This window comes from Anser brachyrhynchus (assembly GCF_964034855.1).
Source record: "Anser brachyrhynchus genome assembly, chromosome: 6".
NCBI classification, from domain to species: domain Eukaryota; kingdom Metazoa; phylum Chordata; class Aves; order Anseriformes; family Anatidae; genus Anser; species Anser brachyrhynchus.
The window spans coordinates 6,313,829-6,337,270 of NC_137700.1; the positions used below are offsets into that span (position 1 = coordinate 6,313,829).

The window sequence follows — 23,442 nt, forward strand, 5'->3', positions numbered from 1 at the left end:
ACTAGGCCTATGTGGCTAACGGATGAATAAGCGATTAGTGATTTTAGGTCTGTCTGTCGTAGGCAGATTGAGCTAGTCATTAGGGCGCCTCATAGGGCCAGGGTTAGGAAGGGGTAGTGCAGGAGGTTGGACAGTGGGCCCATAAATAGAGTGACTCGTATAATTCCGTATCCTCCTAGCTTTAGTAGTAGGGCGGCGAGGAGTATTGAGCCTGCGATGGGTGCTTCTACGTGGGCTTTTGGCAGTCAGAGGTGTAGGCCATATAGTGGGGCTTTTACTATGAATGCTATGAGCAGTGCTAGACCTGATAGTATTCCTGTCCATGAGGTGGATAGGGTTGGGTGGGTTAGTTGTAGGGTTGGCAGGTGCAGGGTGCCAATTTTCACGTATAGGTGTATGATTGTGATTAGCAGGGGTAGAGAGCTTACTAGCGTGTAGAATAGCAGGTAGATGCCAGCGCTTAGGCGTTCTGGTTGGTTCCCCCATCGGGTGATTAAGATTAGGGTGGGAATGAGGGTTGCTTCAAATGAGATGTAAAATAGTGCTAGTTCTGTGGTGGAAAAGGCTAGTAGGATGAATGGCTGGACTGCGACTAAGGTTGAGATAAAGATTCGTTTGCGTTGTAGGGGTTCTTGTTGCAGGTGGTTTTGGCTTGCTATGATTATGAGTGGGAGTAGTCAGCAGGATAGTACTAGGAGGGGGGATGAGATTTGGTCAATTCCTGTTCAGTTGGATAAAAATTTGTAGGGGTAGTAGGTTGGGATTAATCACTGTAGGCTTAGGGCAGCGATTAGGAGGCTGTATAAGGTGGTGTTAGTCCATAGAAATTTTGGTGGAGACAGCAGGGCTGTTGGAAGAAGTATGATTGTGGGTAGGATGATTTTTAGCATTGCAGGAGGTTTAGGTTGTGTAGATGGTCGGAGCCATGTGTGCGGGTGGAGGCTACTAGGATGGCCAGGCCTGTGCCCGCCTCACACGCTGAGAAGGTTAGCATGAGAATTGGTACCATGGTGAATGAGGAGACTTGGTTTTCGATGGATCATATTGATAGGCCTACGAATATCGATAATATTATGCTTTCAAGGCATAGTAGGGCGGATACTAGGTGGGTTCGGTGGAAGGCTAGTCCTAGTCCGCTGAAAATGAAGGCTGAGTAGAAGCTTAAATGTAGGGGCGACATAAAAAAGATACAGGGTTGGCTGTAATCTGCTGGGTCGAAACCAGCTATCTTTTTGGTTAGACTAACTTTCTGTTATTCTGCTCATTCTAGGCCCCCTTGAATTCACTCGTAGGCCAGTCCGAGTGTTAGGAGAAGGAGGATCGCTACAGTTCAGGTGAGGGTCATTAGGGGGGATTGGAGTTGGACGGCTCATGGCAGGGGGAGTAGGAGGGCGATTTCTAGGTCGAATAGGACGAACAGGATGGCTACTGAGGAAGAATCGGACTGAGAATGGTAATCGAGCAGATCCAAGTGGGTCGAATCCACATTCGTACGGTGAGAGTTTCTCTGAGTCGGGGTTTATTTGGGCGAGTCAGAAGTTTAATGCGGTTAGGGCGGCGCTTAGGATTGATGATAGGGCGAATATGAACATGAGTGCGTTCATTGCTCTCCTCTGGGTTTATACCAGATTCTAGAGATTGGAAGTCAATTGTAATTAATATACTAGAAGAGCAAGATCCTCATCAGTAGATGGTTATGTAGAGGAATAGTCAGATGACGTCTACGAAGTGTCAGTATCAGGCTGCTGCCTCGAATCCGAAGTGGTGGTCTGATGTAAAGTGGAACTTGATCAGTCGGAAGAGGCAGACGGTCAGGAAGGAGGATCCGATGATTACGTGGAGTCCGTGGAATCCAGTGGCAACGAAGAAGGTAGATCCGTAGACGCTATCGGCGATTGAGAATGGGGCTTCGTGGTATTCTATTGCTTGTAGGGCTGTGAAGTAGAATCCCAGGAGGATCGTTAGGGTTAGGGCGTGGATGGCGTGTTTTCGGTTTCCTTCTGTGATGCTGTGATGGGCTCACGTTACGGTAACGCCTGAGGCTAGTAGGATGGCTGTGTTTAGTAGGGGGACTTCTATCGGGTTGAGTGGTTTAATTCCTGTTGGGGGTCATTGGCCTCCTAGTTCTGGGGTTGGGGCCAGGCTCGAGTGGAAGAACGCTCAGAAGAACCCTAAGAAGAAGAATGCTTCGGATGTGATGAAAAGGATTATGCCGTATCGTAGGCCTTTTTGGACTGTGGGAGTGTGATGGCCTTGGAAGGTGCTTTCTCGTACAATGTCTCGTCATCATTGGAGTATTACTAGGAGTATTGAGATGAGGCCTAGGGTTAGTAGTATGGATGAGTTGTAGTGGAATCACATGATTAATCCTGAGGTTGTGAGTAGGGCGGCGGCTGCCCCGAAGATTGGTCAAGGGCTTGGGTCAACTATGTGGTATGAGTGTGCTTGGTGTGCCATTAGATGTTTTCTTGTAAGTATAGGCTTAGAAGGAGCACGAAGACGTAGGCCTGGATTATGGCTACTGCTACTTCTAGGATGGTTAGGAGTAGTAGGATGATTATTGTTAGGATGGATACTGCAGGAAGGGTGGGTATTAATGCAATGGAGGCTGTAGAGATGAGTTGGATGAGTAAGTGTCCTGCTGTAAGGTTGGCTGTAAGGCGGACTCCGAGGGCTAGGGGGCGGATTAGTAGGCTGGTTGTTTCGATCAGGATTAGTGCGGGGATTAGGGGTGTAGGGGTACCTTCGGGTAATAGGTGGGCTAAAGAGGCTGATGGTTGGTTTCGTAGGCCTGTTAGTAGTGTGGCGAGCCATAGTGGGAAGGCTAGGGCTATGTTCATAGATAGTTGGGTGGTTGGGGTGAATGTATATGGAAGGAGGCCTAGAAGGTTGATTGTAAGAAGTATGATTATTAGGGATGTAAATATTATGGCTCATTTGTGGCCATTTTTGTTGAGTGGGACTATTAGTTGTTTTGTGATTAGGTGAAGGAGTCATGTTTGGATAGTAGAAAGGCGGTTGTTGATTCATCGGTTGTTTGGGGACGGGAATAGTAGGGCTGGGAAGAGTAGGGATAGTAGGATTAAGGGGATGCCAAATAGATTGGGGCTGGAAAATTGGTCAAAGAAGCTTAGGTTCATGGTCAGGATCATGGTGTGGGTTTGGTAGTGAGGGAGGTCTTATTTGATGGGGGGTTGGTTGTGGTGAAGGCTAGTAGTTTTGGTTGGATGAGGAGTGCTAGGGTTAATCAGGTTATAATTATGATTGAAAATCATGGTGCGGGGTTAAGCTGTGGCATATCATTAAGGAGGGGGAAGTCCCTCTTTGGCTAGCTTAAAAGGCTAGTGCTGTTGCATAGCTTCTTAATGATTAGGATGATGATAGAAGGGACGATCAGGCCTCGAAATGTGGGAGTGGGGTTGATTCTACTACAATGGGTATGTAGCTGTGATTAGCCCCGCAAATTTCTGAGCATTGTCCGTAAAAAATCCCAGGCCGGGTGGTAATGAATGAAGTTTGGTTTAGTCGGCCTGGGATTGCGTCTGTTTTAACTCCGAGCGTTGGGACTGCTCAGGAGTGGAGTACGTCTCCTGCAGTAATGATCACGCGGATGGGGGATTCTATTGGGATAACTACGCGGTGGTCAACTTCTAGCAGTCGGAAGTGGCCGTTGGGTAAGTCTGGGGTGGGCACTATGTAGGAGTCGAATGATAGGTCTTTGAAGTCTGTGTATTCGTAGCTTCAGTATCATTGGTGGCCGATGGCTTTTAGGGTGAGGTCTGGTTCATCGATTTTGTCCATTATGTAGAGGATTTGTAGGGATGGGAGGGCGAGGAGTACCAGGACGATAGCAGGTAGGATTGTCCAGATCAGCTCTACTTCTTGGGCGTCTACAGCATTGGACGAGAGTTTTTCTGTTAGTATGTGGGCTAAAAGGTAGAGAACTAGGCTGCAGATAGCTAGGGCAACGATTAGGGCGTGGTCGTGGAATTCAACGAGTTCTTCTATGATGGGTGATGAGGCGTCTTGGAATCCTAGTTGGGAGTGGTTGGCCACATGAGATGTACAGGATTTTTACCTGTGATTTAGTCTTGACAAGGCTATGTAATTGGTTTACTAACGTCTCATAAGAAAGAAGCATGAGCGGTTAATGCAGTTGGCTTGAAACCAGCATGTGAGGGTTCGATTCCTTCCTTTCTTGTACTTGGACGAAGGCCGGTTCCTCGAAAGTATGGTATGGGGGAGGGCAGCCGTGGATTCATTCAACGTTTGTGGTAGTTAGTTCTGGTTGTAGGACTTTTCGTTTGGCCGGAAAGGCTTCTCAGATGATGAATATTAGTATGATTACGGCTACTATTGAGATTAGGGAGCCGATGGAGGAAATGGTGTTTCATAGTGTGTAGGCGTCGGGATAGTCCGAGTATCGTCGGGGTATTCCTGCTAGGCCTAGGAAGTGCTGGGGGAAGAACGTTAGGTTTACTCCTGTAAATATTACCCCGAAGTGGGCTTTTGCTCATGTTTGGTGTAGGGTAAACCCAGTGAGTAGTGGGAATCAGTGAGTAAATCCTGCTAGAGGCCATCCTAGTATAGGTAGAAGGTAAGTAAGGCCAATATGGGGCTGTAAACTAGGATGATGGCGATTCAGCCTAAGTGGGAGATGGACGAGAAGGCTAGGATTTTGCGTGTTTGTGTTTGGTTCAGTCCTATTCAGCCTCCTAGTGCTGTTGAGGCTAGGGCCATGGCGGTGAGTAGAGCTGGGTCGAGGGATTTGGATGTTAGTAGGAGCAGGGTTAGTGGGGGGAATTTTATGAGGGTCGAGAGTAGCAGGGCTGTTATTAGTGGCGATCCTTGTAGTACTTCTGGGAATCAGAAGTGAAATGGCACTAGGCCCAGTTTAATAGCGATTGCTGCTGTCAGTAGTAGACAGGAGGTTGGGTGGTTTATTTGTGTGATGTCTCATTGGCCAGTGACTCAGGCATTAGTTATGCTAGAGAATAGGACCAGGGCGGAAGCAGCTGCTTGGGTTAGGAAGTATTTCGTTGCGGCTTCTACTGCTCGTGGGTGGTGGGATTTGGCAATTAGGGGAATGATGGCTAGTGTGTTGATCTCCAGTCCTGTCCAGGCCAGAACTCAGTGGTTGCTGGAAATTGTGATTGTGGTGCCCAAGATGAGGCTGAAGGTTATGATTGGGGTCGCGTAAGGGTTCATTAGTAGAGGAGGGGGTTAAACCATCATTTTCGGGGTATGGGCCCGATTGCTTGATTAGCTGACTCTACTAGAAAATAATATAAGGGAAGTATGGAGAATTTTGATTTCTCTTGTGTGGGTTCAATTCCTACTTTTCTAAGGTCAACAGGAAATGAGAGGGCTGTTATACCTCTATGTTCACTTTATCATAGTGACCCTTTGTAGTTCAGGCACATTTCCTTATGTAAGGAGGTAGGCCTGCATAGCAGATAGGTATGCTGATGTGTCAGAGGCACAGAGCTAGTGTGAGGGGTAGGAAGTTTTTTCATAGTAGGTGCATTAGTTGGTCATATCGGAATCGTGGGTATGAAGCTCGGACCCATAAGAAACCAGAAGATAGTAGGAGGACTTTTGTGGCTAGGATGATGGGGAATAGTTCTGTGGGTGGCCCTAGGGCGCTTGGGTTTAGGAATATGATGGCTGTAAGTGTATTTATTAGCATAATGTTCGCATATTCAGCTAGGAAGAATAAGGCGAAGGGTCCTGCGGCGTATTCAACGTTAAACCCTGAGACTAGCTCAGATTCACCCTCTGTGAGGTCAAAAGGAGCTCGGTTTGTCTCTGCTAGGGTGGATACGTATCATATTATTGCTAGGGGTCATGAGGAGAAAATGAAGTATAGAGGCTCCTGTGCGACGGCAAAGGAGCTGAGTGTGTAGCTTCCGCTTAGTATGATTATTGATAGCAGGATTATGGCCAGTGTCACTTCGTATGAAATGGTCTGTGCTACTGCCCGTAGGGCTCCGATTAGTGCGTATTTTGAGTTCGAGGCTCAGCCTGATCATAGGACTGAGTAGACGGCTAGGCTTGACATGGCTATTAGGAAGAGAACTCCGAGGTTTAGATCTGCTAGGGGAAATGGGAGTGGTAGTGGTGCTCAAGTGGTGAGGGCTAGGACAAGGGCTAGTATTGGTATCAGAATGAATAGAAGTGGGGAAGAGGTAGAGGGTCGGATGGGCTCTTTGGTAAATAGTTTCAGTCCGTCCGCAAATGGTTGAAGTAGGCCAAAAGGCCCGACAACGTTAGGGCCTTTGCGGGATTGTATGTAGCTTAGGATTTTCCGTTCTACTAGGGTTAGGAAGGCTACGGCAGTCAGGATTGGGATGATGTATAGGAGGGATATAATGAGGCAGCTTAGTGTTGTTATTTGAATCATGGGTGAAGCTAGGGAGAGGATTTGAACCTCTGGGGAAAGGGCTTAAGCCTTCTGCACTTGCCGGGCTCTGCCACTCTAGCTGGTCCTTTTCTAGGATTGAAAGTGGTGGGGGAAGGCCCTCTTCACGGTTTAGTTGGTTTCACTGCTTAGAGGGGGGGGGCGTGCTTGTGGTATTGGCCCCACTTTCCCGGTCCTTTCGTACTGGGGAGAGTGTGTCATAGATAGAAACCGACCTGGATTGCTCCGGTCTGAACTCAGATCACGTAGGACTGTTAATCGTTGAACAAACGAACCCTTAATAGCGGCTGCACCATTAGGATGTCCTGATCCAACATCGAGGTCGTAAACCCCCCTGTCGATATGGGCTCTTGAGGGGGATTGCGCTGTTATCCCTGGGGTAGCTTGGTCCATTAATCAATTATATTGGGTCTGGTCACTGTTAGCACTTTGAGGGGTAGCTCTAGGTAAAGAGGTATGGTCTTGTTTTTGGAGGATTTGTTCTCCTCCAAGGTCGCCCCAACCGAAAAATATCGACCAGGCTCTGCGATGGTAGTGGCCCCAGTGGGGTTGATTGAGGATTCGCGGTGGTCGTTGATTTTTAAGTTCCACAGGGTCTTCTCGTCTTATGTTCACATCCCCGCTTTTGCACGGGGAGATCAATTTCACTGATTATCTGTGAGAGACAGTTAAGACCTCGTTTAGCCATTCATACAAGTCTCGATTTATGGGACAATTGATTGCGCTACCTTTGCACGGTTAGGATACCGCGGCCGTTAAACCTAAGTCACCGGGCAGGCATCACCTTCAATACTTGTTTAATTTGCTGAAGGCTATGTTTTTGGTAAACAGTCGGGCCTTATTAATTTGCCGAGTTCCTTTCACAGATTTTAATCGCTCTTATAGGCGCTCCTGAGTCGGGTTAACAGGGTTAGTTAATACGTGGTCTTGTAGGGGTTTTTGTATCTGTCTAGGTCTGTTAATAATGTTTCTATGTAAGCTTGCGCCGTTAGAGGGGTGTGGCCCTGAGTTACTTATTTTAGCATTAATTCTCCTATATTCATAGGTTGACCTGTTTGTGATAAGGGAATCATCTTATTTTGGTATTTTTAGGTGGTGGAGCTTTGACGCACTCTTTTTTGATGGCTGCTTTAGGGCCCACGGTAGGATCAGTAGTAAGAATTATCCGCTAGTCGAGGTTGTGTCCTTTTTTAATGGAGCTGTCCCTCCATTAAATAGCTCTTAATCATCTCATTAGGGTTCAGGATGTCCGGTAGGGAGGATTAAGGGGGAACTTAGATTCGTTTCACAGGTAACCAGCTATCACCCAGCTCGGTTGGCTTTTCACCTCTACTGACAAGTCATCCCACTCTTTTGCAACAGAGACGGGTTCGCTCTCTTTAACTGCTTGAAAGTAGCTCGCTTGGGTTTCGGGGGGGCAAACTTTAGTTCACTTTGCTTGGTTGTTCTCGCTAAACCATGATGCAAAAGGTACAAGGGTTGATCTTTGCTGTCTGTCGCTTTGATTGTTTCACTGCTATTTCATCTTTCCCTTACGGTACTGGGGTCTCTATCGCGTCTAAGTGTCTTTTCTATCGCCTATACTAAGACTGTAAAATGCTTTAGTTTAATTAGTTTAGTAAATTCTTTAGTTTTGGTGTACTATTTGTGTGGTTGAGCTAGAGGGGGGGCTTCAAGACGATCCGGTCTAGTAGATATCTTTCAGGTGTAAGCTGAGTGCTTTGGTGTTATAGCTACGTCTTGATATTCTAAGTACACCTTCCGGTACACTTACCTTGTTACGACTTACCTCATCTTCAGCGTATTTATGGTATTAGTTATGTGGGATGTGGCTTTTGAGGAGGGTGACGGGCGGTATGTACGTGCCCCAGGGCCGGCTTAAAGTAGGCTCTATTGTCCCACTTTACTGCTAAATCCGCCTTCCAGAAGTGGTTTCACGCTTCTTTCCGTGTGCCCTATGAATAGGGAATGTAGCCCATTTCTTCCACTCCATAGGCTATACCTTGACCTGTCTTATTAGCGGGGTGCTATTGTGTCCACTGTTGTGCTCTCATTCGAGGTGGGCTGGCGACGGCGGTATGTAGGCTGTGTTGGCAAGGGGTGGTTGGGTTAATCGGGGATTATCGATTGTAGAACAGGCTCCTCTAGGTGGGTTTGGGGCACCGCCAAGTCCTTAGAGTTTTAAGCGTTTGTGCTCGTAGTTCTCTGGCGGATACTTCGGTAAAGTAAGTATCAAGATTTAGGGCCAGGCATAGTGGGGTATCTAATCCCAGTTTGGGCCCTGGCTTTCGTGGGTTTAAATCAGTCGTTAGTTCCTAAGATCATCTTAATGGTGTGTTTAGGTGCATCTTGGGCTTATGACAGCTCAGTTGCATTTTGATCTTAGTTAGCTAGGATAGGCATTTTACCACTCTTTACGCCGTGTCAATAGGACGGTTGATTTGGGTTTCTTGTATGACCGCGGTGGCTGGCACAAGATTTACCAACCCTTGAAGTTAGGCTGTTGCTATAACTAAGTCAAGTTTGCACTCATTGCTTAATGTTAATTACTGCTGAATACCCGTGGGGGCGTGGCTTAGCGAGGCGTCTTGGGCTACTACTTGGGTGTGCCTGATACCCGCTCCTCAAGGCCTGTATGGGGGTAGGTGGTCGAGGGCGTTTACACTGGCGCGCGGATACTTGCATGTATATATTTAGCAAAAACCAACCGTAAGGTTAGGACTAAGTCTTTTGTCCGCAGGCATGTTTTATGCCATCTTGGCAACTTCAGTGCCATGCTTTGTGTTAAGCTATGTGGACGGGGGTGTGGTTAGCTGATAGTTGAGTGGTGAGTGAGAGTGAAGTATATGAAATTATTGCTTGTGTTTACTATTTTTAGTACTGGAGTTTCTCTAATAAGTTTAAGTTATTTTGTATGTGTTTGTGTGTATATATACATCGTTCCGATGATGTCATGGAAGGGATGATTAATGGAGTTTTAGAGGTAGTTTGCTGGGATTGGGCGATGAAGGTTTATGCTACATGGTGGTTAGCGAAAGTTTACTGGTTTAGTTTGTGAAGCGCAGGGGTTGCGCTTAATGATTTGTTGTTTTGTGCTATGTCCAACGAGCATTCATCCAATAGCCCCATTTAACCCGGAGGGTGGAGGTAACATTAACTGAATGTGGTCAAAGTGCATCAGTGTCAGGATGATTCCCCATATACGCCAACCGTCTCATCGAGGGACCCTTGAAATATAGGATAGGCCGTGAGGCAGGTGTGTCCAGGCTTAGATTGTGGGACCCCCGAGATCACTGGGAATAGCCACCTGTGAGGTAACCCCGGAAAAAATAAGAGGAACCAGAGGCGCCAAAAAGCTGGAACATGCCGCGATTACGCATTGAGAAGGTGAAAGTACTCACAGATGCCACTTTGAAGGGCAAGGAGGGGTGAGTGAACCCAATGGATGGCCCTGACCGAGGAACCAGAGGCGCAAAAATGTGAGGAGGGCGAGGGGTTTAGGGGGAACGTATGGGCCTGAAGCTAGTCATACCGGACATTATGTGCAACGGGTTGCTGATTTCACGTGAGGAGTACGATTAATAAATCCGTCTGATACGAACTGCATGAGATATGTGGTGGAGAGTTGTTGTTGGAGCATGTCCTGTGAGCATTCATTAAAATGGGGTCTTGTTATGCGCTTGAGTGGAGTTGTATTGGGTGTTGTGGGGTATGGTCCTAGAACATTCATGCCGGGTGGTTTGGTAGGAGTGTGTTTAAGGGTTTAATGGCCGTGTACATGTATGGGTTTAGCACCTGCTTATAAGATAGTCCGTATATAATGTATATTACTGGTACTATAGTATGTATGTATATGGGGTATATAAATTTATGCACGAATATGCATAACCAAATACCCCCGCCTCGGGGGGGGAGGGGGGAGGGGTTAAGCATAATGGCATAGATGGGGTAGAATTATTGGGGGCTTGCGGTTAGTTCCTGTAGTTGAGAACAATGGCGGCTTTTCGAGCCGCAGGCCTCGGGTAGTGTCCGGGCAGGAATAATGACTTATTTTATGTTTTTTTTAGGGATTTGCTTTGCGGTGGGTGTTTTGGGTGTGGCGTCGAATCCTTCGCCGTATTATGGGGTTGTTGGTTTGGTGTTAGCGTCTGTGGCGGGGTGCGGGTGGTTGCTGGGCCTTGGGGTTTCGTTCGTGGCTTTAGTGCTGTTTATGGTGTATTTGGGGGGTATGCTGGTGGTGTTTGTTTATTCAGTAGCTTTAGCAGCGGAGCCTTTCCCTGGGGCTTGGGGGGATTGATGGGTGATTGGATGTGCAGTAGCGTTTGTGGCAATTGTTTTTGGGGGGTTGGTGTTTGGGGGGTTTATGGGGGCTTGGAAGTTCGGGGTTTCTACTGTGAATAATGTTGGGGTGTTTGTTGTTCGGTCGGATTTTAGTGGAGTTTCCATGTTTTATTCACATGGGGCAGGGATGTTTTTAGTGGCGGGTTGGGGGCTGTTGTTGACTTTGTTTGTTGTATTGGAGCTTGTGCGGGGGTTGTCGCGGGGTGCTATTCGGGCGGTTTAGGGGTTAGGGTCAGAGAATAGTTTATTGAAAATGCCAGCTTTGGGAGCTGGAGATAAAGGTTTGAGTCCTTTTTTTCTGAGTTTGGGGTACTCTAAGAAGTGGTAAGTCTTCAATCTTTGGTTTACAAGACCAATGTTTTTATAAACTATTAGAGTATTTAGCAGTTGAGTATTTTGTTTTCTAGGGCGCTTGCGGCGGGGAGGAGAAATAGGAGGATAGTGAAGTAGGCGATTGAAGCGAGTTGGCCGATGATGATGAATGGGTGTTCGACGGGTTGGCTTCCTACTCATGTTAGGACGAGGAGGTCGGCGACTAGTACTCAGAATAGGAGCTGGGAGAGTGGTCGGAATGTTATTGCTCGTTGTTTTGATTTGTGCAGGAATGGGATTAGGAATAGGATCAGTACGGAGGCGGCCAGTGCTAATACGCCTCCTAGTTTATTTGGGATTGAACGTAGGATGGCGTAGGCGAATAGGAAGTATCATTCTGGTTTGATGTGTGGTGGGGTTACTAGTGGGTTTGCTGGGGTGAAGTTTTCTGGGTCTCCCAGGAGGTTAACCGCTCATGCTTCTTTCTTATGAGACGTTAGTAAACCAATTACATAGCCTTGTCAAGACTAAATCACAGGTAAAAATCCTGTACATCTCATGTGGCCAACCACTCCCAACTAGGATTCCAAGACGCCTCATCACCCATCATAGAAGAAATCGTTGAATTCCACGACCACGCCCTAATCGTTGCCCTAGCTATCTGCAGCCTAGTTCTCTACCTTTTAGCCCACATACTAACAGAAAAACTCTCGTCCAATGCTGTAGACGCCCAAGAAGTAGAGCTGATCTGGACAATCCTACCTGCTATCATCCTGGTACTCCTCGCCCTCCCATCCCTACAAATCCTCTACATAATGGACAAAATCGACGAACCAGACCTCACCCTAAAAGCCATCGGCCACCAATGATACTGAAGCTACGAATACACAGACTTCAAAGACCTATCATTCGACTCCTACATAGTGCCCACCCCAGACTTACCCAATGGCCACTTCCGACTGCTAGAAGTTGACCACCGCGTAGTTATCCCAATAGAATCCCCCATCCGCGTGATCATTACTGCAGGAGACGTACTCCACTCCTGAGCAGTCCCAACGCTCGGAGTTAAAACAGACGCAATCCCAGGCCGACTAAACCAAACTTCATTCATTACCACCCGGCCTGGGATTTTTTACGGACAATGCTCAGAAATTTGCGGGGCTAATCACAGCTACATACCCATTGTAGTAGAATCAACCCCACTCCCACATTTCGAGGCCTGATCGTCCCTTCTATCATCATCCTAATCATTAAGAAGCTATGCAACAGCACTAGCCTTTTAAGCTAGCCAAAGAGGGACTTCCCCCTCCTTAATGATATGCCACAGCTTAACCCCGCACCATGATTTTCAATCATAATTATAACCTGATTAACCCTAGCACTCCTCATCCAACCAAAACTACTAGCCTTCACCACAACCAACCCCCCATCAAATAAGACCTCCCTCACTACCAAACCCACACCATGATCCTGACCATGAACCTAAGCTTCTTTGACCAATTTTCCAGCCCCAATCTATTTGGCATCCCCTTAATCCTACTATCCCTACTCTTCCCAGCCCTACTATTCCCGTCCCCAAACAACCGATGAATCAACAACCGCCTTTCTACTATCCAAACATGACTCCTTCACCTAATCACAAAACAACTAATAGTCCCACTCAACAAAAATGGCCACAAATGAGCCATAATATTTACATCCCTAATAATCATACTTCTTACAATCAACCTTCTAGGCCTCCTTCCATATACATTCACCCCAACCACCCAACTATCTATGAACATAGCCCTAGCCTTCCCACTATGGCTCGCCACACTACTAACAGGCATGTTTAACCATGTACGTGCCCCAGGGCCGGCTTAAAGTAGGCTCTATTGTCCCACTTTACTGCTAAATCCGCCTTCCAGAAGTGGTTTCACGCTTCTTTCCATGTGCCCTATGAATAGGGAATGTAGCCCATTTCTTCCACTCCATAGGCTATACCTTGACCTGTCTTATTAGCGGGGTGCTATTGTGTCCACTGTTGTGCTCTCATTCGAGGTGGGCTGGCGACGGCGGTATGTAGGCTGTGTTGGCAAGGGGTGGTTGGGTTAATCGGGGATTATCGATTGTAGAACAGGCTCCTCTAGGTGGGTTTGGGGCACCGCCAAGTCCTTAGAGTTTTAAGCGTTTGTGCTCGTAGTTCTCTGGCGGATACTTCGGTAAAGTAAGTATCAAGATTTAGGGCCAGGCATAGTGGGGTATCTAATCCCAGTTTGGGCCCTGGCTTTCGTGGGTTTAAATCAGTCGTTAGTTCCTAAGATCATCTTAATGGTGTGTTTAGGTGCATCTTGGGCTTATGACAGCTCAGTTGCATTTTGATCTTAGTTAGCTAGGATAGGCATTTTACCACTCTTTACGCCGTGTCAATAGGACGGTTGATTTGGGTTTCTTCTATGACCGCGGTGGCTGGCACAAGATTTACCAACCCTTGAAGTTAGGCTGTTGCTATAACTAAGTCAAGTTTGCACTCATTGCTTAATGTTAATTACTGCTGAATACCCGTGGGGGCGTGGCTTAGCGAGGCGTCTTGGGCTACTACTTGGGTGTGCCTGATACCCGCTCCTCAAGGCCTGTATGGGGGTAGGTGGTCGAGGGCGTTTACACTGGGGCGCGGATACTTGCATGTATATATTTAGCAAAAACCAACCGTAAGGTTAGGACTAAGTCTTTTGTCTGCAGGCATGTTTTATGCCATCTTGGCAACTTCAGTGCCATGCTTTGTGTTAAGCTATGTGGACGGGGGTGTGGTTAGCTGATAGTTGAGTGGTGAGTGAGAGTGAAGTATATGAAATTATTGCTTGTGTTTACTATTTTTAGTACTGGAGTTTCTCTAAGTCCTAGGACTAGGAGGAAATGGTGTTTCATAGTGTGTAGGCGTCGGGATAGTCCGAGTATCGTCGGGGTATTCCTGCTAGGCCTAGGAAGTGCTGGGGGAAGAACGTTAGGTTTACTCCTGTAAATATTACCCCGAAGTGGGCTTTTGCTCATGTTTGGTGTAGGGTAAACCCAGTGAGTAGTGGGAATCAGTGAGTAAATCCTGCTAGAATGGCAAAGACGGCGCCTATGGATAGGACGTAGTGGAAGTGGGCAACTACGTAGTACGTGTCGTGCAGGGCGATGTCTAGGGAAGAGTTTGCAAGAACGATTCCTGTTAATCCTCCGATGGTAAATAGGAAGATAAATCCTAGAGCTCATAGTATTGGGGGGGGTCTCATTTGATTGTTCCTCCGTGCAGGGTGGCTAGTCAGCTAAATACTTTGATTCCGGTAGGGATGGCAATGATTATAGTGGCTGATGTAAAGTAGGCTCGGGTATCAACGTCTATTCCTACTGTAAACATGTGGTGAGCTCAGACGATGAATCCTAGGAAGCCGATGGATAGTATGGCTCAGACTATTCCCATGTAGCCGAAGGGCTCCTTTTTGCCTGAGTAGTATGTGACTACGTGTGAGATGATTCCGAACCCCGGTAGGATCAGAATATAGACTTCTGGGTGTCCGAAGAATCAGAATAGGTGTTGGTACAGGATTGGGTCTCCTCCTCCAGCGGGGTCGAAGAATGTGGTGTTTAGGTTTCGATCAGTTAGTAATATTGTAATACCGGCGGCGAGTACGGGGAGTGATAGAAGGAGTAGGATGGCGGTAATTAGTACGGATCAGACAAATAGTGGGGTTTGGTATTGTGAGAGTGCGGGGGGTTTTATGTTGATGGCTGTGGTGATAAAGTTGATGGCCCCAAGGATGGAGGAGATACCGGCTAAGTGGAGTGAGAAGATAGCCAGGTCTACTGAAGCTCCGGCGTGGGCAAGGTCACCTGCTAGGGGAGGGTAGACAGTTCAGCCTGTGCCGGCGCCAGCTTCTACAGTGGATGAGGCTAGTAGGAGGAGGAATGATGGGGGGAGGAGTCAAAAGCTTATGTTGTTTATTCGCGGGAATGCTATGTCGGGGGCACCGATTATGAGGGGGACTAATCAGTTGCCGAATCCTCCGATCATGATGGGTATGACTATAAAGAAGCTTATTACAAAGGCGTGAGCGGTAACGATTACATTGTAAATTTGGTCGTCGCCTAGGAGAGTTCCTGGTTGTCCTAGTTCTGCGCGGATTAATAGGCTGAGTGCGGTGCCGACTATTCCTGCTCATGCCCCGAAGATGAGGTACAGGGTGCCAATATCCTTATGGTTAGTGGAAAATAGTCATCGGTTGATGAAGGTGACGGGTAAGATGGCTGAGTGTTGAAGCGTTAGGCTGTAGTCCTTTTTACAGAGGTTTAATTCCTCTTCTTATCGGCTCTGTAGTGAAATTCATGTTGAGTTGCAAGCTCATCGATGCGCACTAGGGTGCGTCAGGGTCTTTGTAGGCAGAAGCCAATTGGTTTAGGCATTTAGCTGTTAACTAGAGTTTTGTGGGATCGAAGCCCATCTGTCTAGGGAGGCTTTAGCTTAATTAAAGCGTCTGACTTGCATTCAGAAGATACAGGTTAATATTCTGTAAGTCTTAATGTGCAGAAACTAAGAGGGTTTAACTCTTATTTAAGGCTTTGAAGGCCTTCGGTTTGGGGTGTTATCCTAAGTTTCTAGACAATGGCATGTATTATTGGGGACAGGGGAAGTAAGAGGATTGATAGTGAGGCAAGGACCGCAGTAGGTGTGCTTGGGGCTTTGCTAGTGTATCATTGTTTTATGTGGTTAGAGGAGTTGGGGGGAAGGGTAATTGTTGAGTGGTATGCGAGGCGTAGGTAGAAGAAGAGGCTGAGCAGTGATAGCATGGCAATTGCCATGGCTGCTGGTGTTATTTCCTGTTTAGTTAGTTCTTGGATGATAAGTCACTTTGGTATAAAGCCTGTTAATGGGGGGAGGCCTGCTAGGGATAAAAGTACTAGTATTAGGGTGGCGTTTAGCACTGGGGTTTTTGTTCATGAGGTTGTGATCATGGATAGGTTAAGGGCTTTGATTTTGTTAAGGGCTAGGAATACGGCTGATGTTATGATTGTGTATAGGTAGAAGGTAAGTAAGGCCAATTTGGGGCTGTAAACTAGGATGATGGCGATTCAGCCTAAGTGGGAGATGGACGAGAAGGCTAGGATTTTGCGTGTTTGTGTTTGGTTCAGTCCTATTCAGCCTCCTAGTGCTGTTGAGGCTAGGGCCATGGCGGTGAGTAGAGCTGGGTCGAGGGATTTGGATGTTAGTAGGAGCAGGGTTAGTGGGGGGAATTTTATGAGGGTCGAGAGTAGCAGGGCTGTTATTAGTGGCGATCCTTGTAGTACTTCTGGGAATCAGAAGTGAAATGGCACTAGGCCCAGTTTAATAGCGATTGCTGCTGTCAGTAGTAGACAGGAGGTTGGGTGGTTTATTTGTGTGATGTCTCATTGGCCAGTGACTCAGGCATTGGTTATGCTAGAGAATAGGACCAGGGCGGAAGCAGCTGCTTGGGTTAGGAAGTATTTCGTTGCGGCTTCTACTGCTCGTGGGTGGTGGGATTTGGCAATTAGGGGAATGATGGCTAGTGTGTTGATCTCCAGTCCTGTCCAGGCCAGAACTCAGTGGTTGCTGGAAATTGTGATTGTGGTGCCCAAGATGAGGCTGAAGGTTATGATTGGGGTCGCGTAAGGGTTCATTAGTAGAGGAGGGGGTTAAACCATCATTTTCGGGGTATGGGCCCGATAGCTTGATTAGCTGACTCTACTAGAAAATAATATAAGGGAAGTATGGAGAATTTTGATTTCTCTTGTGTGGGTTCAATTCCTACTTTTCTAAGGTCAACAGGAAATGAGAGGGCTGTTATACCTCTATGTTCACTTTATCATAGTGACCCTTTGTAGTTCAGGCACATTTCCTTATGTAAGGAGGTAGGCCTGCATAGCAGATAGGTATGCTGATGTGTCAGAGGCACAGAGCTAGTGTGAGGGGTAGGAAGTTTTTTCATAGTAGGTGCATTAGTTGGTCATATCGGAATCGTGGGTATGAAGCTCGGACCCATAAGAAACCAGAAGATAGTAGGAGGACTTTTGTGGCTAGGATGACGGGGAATAGTTCTGTGGGTGGCCCTAGGGCGCTTGGGTTTAGGAATATGATGGCTGTAAGTGTATTTATTAGCATAATGTTCGCATATTCAGCTAGGAAGAATAAGGCGAAGGGTCCTGCGGCGTATTCAACGTTAAACCCTGAGACTAGCTCAGATTCACCCTCTGTGAGGTCAAAAGGAGCTCGGTTTGTCTCTGCTAGGGTGGATACGTATCATATTATTGCTAGGGGTCATGAGGAGAAAATGAAGTATAGAGGCTCCTGTGCGACGGCAAAGGAGCTGAGTGTGTAGCTTCCGCTTAGTATGATTATTGATAGCAGGATTATGGCCAGTGTCACTTCGTATGAAATGGTCTGTGCTACTGCCCGTAGGGCTCCGATTAGTGCGTATTTTGAGTTCGAGGCTCAGCCTGATCATAGGACTGAGTAGACGGCTAGGCTTGACATGGCTATTAGGAAGAGAACTCCGAGGTTTAGATCTGCTAGGGGAAATGGGAGTGGTAGTGGTGCTCAAGTGGTGAGGGCTAGGACAAGGGCTAGTATTGGTATCAGAATGAATAGAAGTGGGGAAGAGGTAGAGGGTCGGATGGGCTCTTTGGTAAATAGTTTCAGTCCGTCCGCAAATGGTTGAAGTAGGCCAAAAGGCCCGACAACGTTAGGGCCTTTGCGGGATTGTATGTAGCTTAGGATTTTCCGTTCTACTAGGGTTAGGAAGGCTACGGCAATCAGGATTGGGATGATGTATAGGAGGGATATAATGAGGCAGCTTAGTGTTGTTATTTGAATCATGGGTGAAGCTAGGGAGAGGATTTGAACCTCTGGGGAAAGGGCTTAAGCCTTCTGCACTTGCCGGGCTCTGCCACTCTAGCTGGTCCTTTTCTAGGATTGAAAGTGGTGGGGGAAGGCCCTCTTCACGGTTTAGTTGGTTTCACTGCTTAGAGGGGGGGGGGCGTGCTTGTGGTATTGGCCCCACTTTCCCGGTCCTTTCGTACTGGGGAGAGTGTGTCATAGATAGAAACCGACCTGGATTGCTCCGGTCTGAACTCAGATCACGTAGGACTGTTAATCGTTGAACAAACGAACCCTTAATAGCGGCTGCACCATTAGGATGTCCTGATCCAACATCGAGGTCGTAAACCCCCCTGTCGATATGGGCTCTTGAGGGGGATTGCGCTGTTATCCCTGGGGTAGCTTGGTCCATTAATCAATTATATTGGGTCTGGTCACTGTTAGCACTTTGAGGGGTAGCTCTAGGTAAAGAGGTATGGTCTTGTTTTTGGAGGATTTGTTCTCCTCCAAGGTCGCCCCAACCGAAAAATATCGACCAGGCTCTGCGATGGTAGTGGCCCCAGTGGGGTTGATTGAGGATTCGCGGTGGTCGTTGATTTTTAAGTTCCACAGGGTCTTCTCGTCTTATGTTCACATCCCCGCTTTTGCACGGGGAGATCAATTTCACTGATTATCTGTGAGAGACAGTTAAGACCTCGTTTAGCCATTCATACAAGTCTCGATTTATGGGACAATTGATTGCGCTACCTTTGCACGGTTAGGATACCGCGGCCGTTAAACCTAAGTCACCGGGCAGGCATCACCTTCAATACTTGTTTAATTTGCTGAAGGCTATGTTTTTGGTAAACAGTCGGGCCTTATTAATTTGCCGAGTTCCTTTCACAGATTTTAATCGCTCTTATAGGCGCTCCTGAGTCGGGTTAACAGGGTTAGTTAATACGTGGTCTTGTAGGGGTTTTTGTATCTGTCTAGGTCTGTTAATAATGTTTCTATGTAAGCTTGCGCCGTTAGAGGGGTGTGGCCCTGAGTTACTTATTTTAGCATTAATTCTCCTATATTCATAGGTTGACCTGTTTGTGATAAGGGAATCATCTTATTTTGGTATTTTTAGGTGGTGGAGCTTTGACGCACTCTTTTTTGATGGCTGCTTTAGGGCCCACGGTAGGATCAGTAGTAAGAATTATCCGCTAGTCGAGGTTGTGTCCTTTTTTAATGGAGCTGTCCCTCCATTAAATAGCTCTTAATCATCTCATTAGGGTTCAGGATGTCCGGTAGGGAGGATTAAGGGGGAACTTAGATTCGTTTCACAGGTAACCAGCTATCACCCAGCTCGGTTGGCTTTTCACCTCTACTGACAAGTCATCCCACTCTTTTGCAACAGAGACGGGTTCGCTCTCTTTAACTGCTTGAAAGTAGCTCGCTTGGGTTTCGGGGGGGCAAACTTTAGTTCACTTTGCTTGGTTGTTCTCGCTAAACCATGATGCAAAAGGTACAAGGGTTGATCTTTGCTGTCTGTCGCTTTGATTGTTTCACTGCTATTTCATCTTTCCCTTACGGTACTGGGGTCTCTATCGCGTCTAAGTGTCTTTTCTATCGCCTATACTAAGACTGTAAAATGCTTTAGTTTAATTAGTTTAGTAAATTCTTTAGTTTTGGTGTACTATTTGTGTGGTTGAGCTAGAGGGGGGGCTTCAAGACGATCCGGTCTAGTAGATATCTTTCAGGTGTAAGCTGAGTGCTTTGGTGTTATAGCTACGTCTTGATATTCTAAGTACACCTTCCGGTACACTTACCTTGTTACGACTTACCTCATCTTCAGCGTATTTATGGTATTAGTTATGTGGGATGTGGCTTTTGAGGAGGGTGACGGGCGGTATGTACGTGCCCCAGGGCCGGCTTAAAGTAGGCTCTATTGTCCCACTTTACTGCTAAATCCGCCTTCCAGAAGTGGTTTCACGCTTCTTTCCGTGTGCCCTATGAATAGGGAATGTAGCCCATTTCTTCCACTCCATAGGCTATACCTTGACCTGTCTTATTAGCGGGGTGCTATTGTGTCCACTGTTGTGCTCTCATTCGAGGTGGGCTGGCGACGGCGGTATGTAGGCTGTGTTGGCAAGGGGTGGTTGGGTTAATCGGGGATTATCGATTGTAGAACAGGCTCCTCTAGGTGGGTTTGGGGCACCGCCAAGTCCTTAGAGTTTTAAGCGTTTGTGCTCGTAGTTCTCTGGCGGATACTTCGGTAAAGTAAGTATCAAGATTTAGGGCCAGGCATAGTGGGGTATCTAATCCCAGTTTGGGCCCTGGCTTTCGTGGGTTTAAATCAGTCGTTAGTTCCTAAGATCATCTTAATGGTGTGTTTAGGTGCATCTTGGGCTTATGACAGCTCAGTTGCATTTTGATCTTAGTTAGCTAGGATAGGCATTTTACCACTCTTTACGCCGTGTCAATAGGACGGTTGATTTGGGTTTCTTGTATGACCGCGGTGGCTGGCACAAGATTTACCAACCCTTGAAGTTAGGCTGTTGCTATAACTAAGTCAAGTTTGCACTCATTGCTTAATGTTAATTACTGCTGAATACCCGTGGGGGCGTGGCTTAGCGAGGCGTCTTGGGCTACTACTTGGGTGTGCCTGATACCCGCTCCTCAAGGCCTGTATGGGGGTAGGTGGTCGAGGGCGTTTACACTGGGGCGCGGATACTTGCATGTATATATTTAGCAAAAACCAACCGTAAGGTTAGGACTAAGTCTTTTGTCCGCAGGCATGTTTTATGCCATCTTGGCAACTTCAGTGCCATGCTTTGTGTTAAGCTATGTGGACGGGGGTGTGGTTAGCTGATAGTTGAGTGGTGAGTGAGAGTGAAGTATATGAAATTATTGCTTGTGTTTACTATTTTTAGTACTGGAGTTTCTCTAATAAGTTTAAGTTATTTTGTATGTGTTTGTGTGTATATATACATCGTTCCGATGATGTCATGGAAGGGATGATTAATGGAGTTTTAGAGGTAGTTTGCTGGGATTGGGCGATGAAGGTTTATGCTACATGGTGGTTAGCGAAAGTTTACTGGTTTAGTTTGTGAAGCGCAGGGGTTGCGCTTAATGATTTGTTGTTTTGTGCTATGTCCAACGAGCATTCATCCAATAGCCCCATTTAACCCGGAGGGTGGAGGTAACATTAACTGAATGTGGTCAAAGTGCATCAGTGTCAGGATGATTCCCCATATACGCCAACCGTCTCATCGAGGGACCCTTGAAATATAGGATAGGCTGTGAGGCAGGTGTGTCCAGGCTTAGATTGTGGGACCCCCGAGATCACTGGGAATAGCCACCTGTGAGGTAACCCCGGAAAAAATAAGAGGAACCAGAGGCGCCAAAAAGCTGGAACATGCCGCGATTACGCATTGAGAAGGTGAAAGTACTCACAGATGCCACTTTGAAGGGCAAGGAGGGGTGAGTGAACCCAATGGATGGCCCTGACCGAGGAACCAGAGGCGCAAAAATGTGAGGAGGGCGAGGGGTTTAGGGGGAACGTATGGGCCTGAAGCTAGTCATACCGGACATTATGTGCAACGGGTTGCTGATTTCACGTGAGGAGTACGATTAATAAATCCGTCTGATACGAACTGCATGAGATATGTGGTGGAGAGTTGTTGTTGGAGCATGTCCTGTGAGCATTCATTAAAATGGGGTCTTGTTATGCGCTTGAGTGGAGTTGTATTGGGTGTTGTGGGGTATGGTCCTAGAACATTCATGCCGGGTGGTTTGGTAGGAGTGTGTTTAAGGGTTTAATGGCCGTGTACATGTATGGGTTTAGCACCTGCTTATAAGATAGTCCGTATATAATGTATATTACTGGTACTATAGTATGTATGTATATGGGGTATATAAATTTATGCACGAATATGCATAACCAAATACCCCCGCCTCGGGGGGGGAGGGGGGAGGGGTTAAGCATAATGGCATAGATGGGGTAGAATTATTGGGGGCTTGCGGTTAGTTCCTGTAGTTGAGAACAATGGCGGCTTTTCGAGCCGCAGGCCTCGGGTAGTGTCCGGGCAGGAATAATGACTTATTTTATGTTTTTTTTAGGGATTTGCTTTGCGGTGGGTGTTTTGGGTGTGGCGTCGAATCCTTCGCCGTATTATGGGGTTGTTGGTTTGGTGTTAGCGTCTGTGGCGGGGTGCGGGTGGTTGCTGGGCCTTGGGGTTTCGTTCGTGGCTTTAGTGCTGTTTATGGTGTATTTGGGGGGTATGCTGGTGGTGTTTGTTTATTCAGTAGCTTTAGCAGCGGAGCCTTTCCCTGGGGCTTGGGGGGATTGATGGGTGATTGGATGTGCAGTAGCGTTTGTGGCAATTGTTTTTGGGGGGTTGGTGTTTGGGGGGTTTATGGGGGCTTGGAAGTTCGGGGTTTCTACTGTGAATAATGTTGGGGTGTTTGTTGTTCGGTCGGATTTTAGTGGAGTTTCCATGTTTTATTCACATGGGGCAGGGATGTTTTTAGTGGCGGGTTGGGGGCTGTTGTTGACTTTGTTTGTTGTATTGGAGCTTGTGCGGGGGTTGTCGCGGGGTGCTATTCGGGCGGTTTAGGGGTTAGGGTCAGAGAATAGTTTATTGAAAATGCCAGCTTTGGGAGCTGGAGATAAAGGTTTGAGTCCTTTTTTTCTGAGTTTGGGGTACTCTAAGAAGTGGTAAGTCTTCAATCTTTGGTTTACAAGACCAATGTTTTTATAAACTATTAGAGTATTTAGCAGTTGAGTATTTTGTTTTCTAGGGCGCTTGCGGCGGGGAGGAGAAATAGGAGCATAGTGAAGTAGGCGATTGAAGCGAGTTGGCCGATGATGATGAATGGGTGTTCGACGGGTTGGCTTCCTACTCATGTTAGGACGAGGAGGTCGGCGACTAGTACTCAGAATAGGAGCTGGGAGAGTGGTCGGAATGTTATTGCTCGTTGTTTTGATTTGTGCAGGAATGGGATTAGGAATAGGATCAGTACGGAGGCGGCCAGTGCTAATACGCCTCCTAGTTTATTTGGGATTGAACGTAGGATGGCGTAGGCGAATAGGAAGTATCATTCTGGTTTGATGTGTGGTGGGGTTACTAGTGGGTTTGCTGGGGTGAAGTTTTCTGGGTCTCCCAGGAGGTTAACCGCTCATGCTTCTTTCTTATGAGACGTTAGTAAACCAATTACATAGCCTTGTCAAGACTAAATCACAGGTAAAAATCCTGTACATCTCATGTGGCCAACCACTCCCAACTAGGATTCCAAGACGCCTCATCACCCATCATAGAAGAACTCGTTGAATTCCACGACCACGCCCTAATCGTTGCCCTAGCTATCTGCAGCCTAGTTCTCTACCTTTTAGCCCACATACTAACAGAAAAACTCTCGTCCAATGCTGTAGACGCCCAAGAAGTAGAGCTGATCTGGACAATCCTACCTGCTATCGTCCTGGTACTCCTCGCCCTCCCATCCCTACAAATCCTCTACATAATGGACAAAATCGACGAACCAGACCTCA

At 47.1% G+C, this 23,442-nt stretch overlaps 2 long non-coding RNA genes across 8 annotated transcripts in view; one reads left to right on the forward strand and one right to left on the reverse strand.

Moving 5' to 3' along the window:
* Positions 1–23,442, reverse strand: part of LOC308197137 — a 494,297-nt gene that overhangs the window by 132,616 nt on the left and 338,239 nt on the right. The window lies entirely within an intron of this gene.
* The window catches only part of LOC308197139, a 391,025-nt gene that overhangs the window by 109,769 nt on the left and 257,814 nt on the right, over positions 1–23,442 (forward strand). For 2 of the 3 annotated variants that reach the window (XR_013952622.1, XR_013952623.1), the window contains exon 3: positions 2,490–23,063. This is a non-coding gene — a long non-coding RNA (uncharacterized lncRNA). The remainder of the gene's footprint in view (positions 1–2,489; positions 23,064–23,442) is intronic. The other variant, XR_013952624.1, reaches the window with a different exon arrangement.